Source organism: Labeo rohita, unplaced genomic scaffold, assembly GCF_022985175.1.
Source record: "Labeo rohita strain BAU-BD-2019 unplaced genomic scaffold, IGBB_LRoh.1.0 scaffold_1196, whole genome shotgun sequence".
Taxonomy (NCBI): Eukaryota; Metazoa; Chordata; class Actinopteri; order Cypriniformes; family Cyprinidae; genus Labeo; species Labeo rohita.
The window spans coordinates 20,244-23,003 of NW_026127336.1; the positions used below are offsets into that span (position 1 = coordinate 20,244).

General features: G+C 34.8%; 1 long non-coding RNA gene across 1 annotated transcript; it reads left to right on the forward strand.

Moving 5' to 3' along the window:
- The first annotated feature begins 758 nt into the window (after nt 1–758).
- Nucleotides 759–1,844, forward strand: LOC127157749 (uncharacterized). The gene is made up of 4 exons (XR_007825993.1): nt 759–798; nt 928–1,015; nt 1,169–1,208; nt 1,321–1,844. It is a non-coding gene; the product is annotated as an uncharacterized LOC127157749 (long non-coding RNA).
- The last annotated feature ends 916 nt before the right edge of the window (nt 1,845–2,760 follow it).

The following is a 2,760-nucleotide window of genomic DNA, read 5'->3' on the forward strand; positions in this document are numbered from 1 at the left end:
ACATTAAACTGATCCAAAACCTTTGTGTTTTACATCATTACATCCTTAGACATCACTAGATCCTTGTCAAATATTTAAAGGTTTAATGTTTGTTCTATGAAAACACTTTCTTTTCAGCACTGAATCATGGACATCATCAATATAACTTGTGCAGAGATTCAGACTCCAGTGGGTTTTCTGTATGTGATTCTGCCAGTTCTAATTAATCAAACTAATAATCCAGACTGTGAGCAGAGCTGGTTCTCTGAGGTGAGTGTGTTTCTGTCCTCAAACTACACCATTATTCACACACATGATGATTCTCATCTGTTTTATTTGTTCAGGACGGGCGTCTGATAGCAGATCCATCTGATCCTCAAAAACTGTCTGATCCTGCGACAGCTGTAAAATCTGATCGTCTCTTCACGTCTTACTGTGTGAATCTGAATCATGAGATCATCTGTGATTCTACTGATGGAGTAAATCAACTCAGTCTCTCTCAACATTCATATGTTTTCATATTTAATACTTCATATAAATGCTGCTCTAATGCTTCTTTCTTTCATTTCAGTCTCATTACAGTTATAAGATCATGTTCAGAGGTGAGAGAAACACTTCAATCTCTTTGATGATGCTCCTCGCCTGTATCACTTCCCTTCTTCTGTAATTATTGCACATGTCCATGCATCTGAATCATCTGCACCATCTGAAATGGTTTTAACTGAATCTTCTGTGAATGATGATTGTGAATGTGTTTTTCAGTGACAAATGAGACCAACATCAGTGGACCGACGCAAACTCCAGAAACTCCAGAATCAAGTGAGTTCAGCCGATTGATACTCAACTCAAATCAACACACAATCTGAACACAAAGACATTTAGGGTTTTTTAATAATTCAGCAGATCAGATGATGTTAATGTGGTTTTTATTATTTTATTGCTGTTTAGATCAGCTGTTATGGATTTTTGCTCTTGTTATCATCGTTCTTCTCATCATATTCTTGATCTGTTTCTTGGTGCGGAAAAGGAAAACCAGGTGAGTAATTTGTTTAAAAAAAAAATATGATTGTTAAAAAAAGTCTAATATTATGTGAGAAGATCATGTGTTTTAACTACAACTGCCTTTACATCTCTCTGAATTAACAGAGAATACTTTGATGAATATAATAATCTATATTTTTGTTGTCAGATGTTTTCAGAGGGAAGGCACAGAACAACTTTGAAAACAGGTGAGTTTGACTGAATTACATGATCATTTGTGAAACAGACGGATGATGTCTGAATCTTCAGCTCAGACTCTGAATCTATGAATGAATCTGTAAGTCAATGTGTTTCTCTCAGGGATCTTCAATCTGCTGTGCAAATGATCTGATGATCCTCACTGACTGCACTTCAACAGCTCCGTCTCCAGTGTTTCATCACATCAATCATTGAATGCTGTTCAGTCTGTTACTTTTGTGCAGAGACAGATTATGTTACGGCCAGACATAAAGGGGGCAATACAAAAAGCCTCAGTTTATAGGGGAATTTATGCATAACATAAACAGTGTTGGAAAGGTTACTTTGGAAATGTACAGATTACAAGTTACTTGATTTAAAATTTAATAAGCAGTGTAACTTTTTATGCCTTTTATTGTGATAGGACAGTAGAGAAATGACCTCAAGATGGGATTCGAACTCAGTAGCGCAATTGCACTATATGTCGACGCACTAACCGTGAGGCTAGTGGAGCTGACGCCACTTAACAGCTCTTATTTAGTTTGAGCTCATTGTGAGGTTCAATACAGTTTGAAATTATAACAAGAAATAGTTTAATAGCTGTGGGTTTGAAATCAAATGTTTGCATAGTTATGACAGAAAACACTGGCATCTAACAATGCTTTGGAAAAAAACAATTAATCTTAAAAAAAGTTCATGCATAAACCTAAATTGGAAATAAAACAGTAATGGAATAAGCATGTGTCCTATTCTGTGTCCTAAACTCCTGAAACATTGGTGTCTCATTTTAGAGCAGTCAATGCAATTTATGAAAGAAGTCAATTAAATCTGTAAGTGGGGGTGTGAAAAATTCAGATGTAATCCCTTTGTAATGACTGGCATTTTTCAAAAGTAACTGTAATTTAATTGCACTTTTTTTTCCTCAGTAACTGTAACTAATTACAATTACATTTATTTTGTAATTAAATTATGTAATTCCGTTACATGTAACTAGTTACTCCCCAACACTGTTAGTCTGTTGCACTGTTCCCAGATCAGTTTGCTTTGTCTCTGTCATTTGTTCCCATACTGTGTTTAACCAGAAAAAAAATGAAAAATGTACAAAAGGTTGCTGACCCCTGCTGTAGATTTAGCTGAATTCTTAAATCTGAAAAAAAAAAAAAAAAAAAATTGCTTCTTGGCAATTGCAAATAAAATAAAAAATAAAAAAGGTTGCTAAATAGCATCCAAAGTTCACATTAAAGTTAACATATACAGATGTTCAAGGAAGAGACATATCATGTGCAAACAAAGCATTGCAACACAGGTGGTGATTCACCTTTCTGCAGCTGGTGTTGCCATGGCACTTCGACCATGTGACTTTTTTTTTCATGGTAAGATAAGCAAGAGGTGAATCCCCGTCATACTGAAAGTTGATTCTTACTCTTTTTGTTTTTAAATGCTACTTTTGATGTAGCTCATTTTTTGTTAGTCTTTTTTAGAAATATTATGGTTATCCGTCCAGAGCAGAATACAAAACACACACTTATTTTCTTATTTAGTCTTGACAAACCAATTGACTAT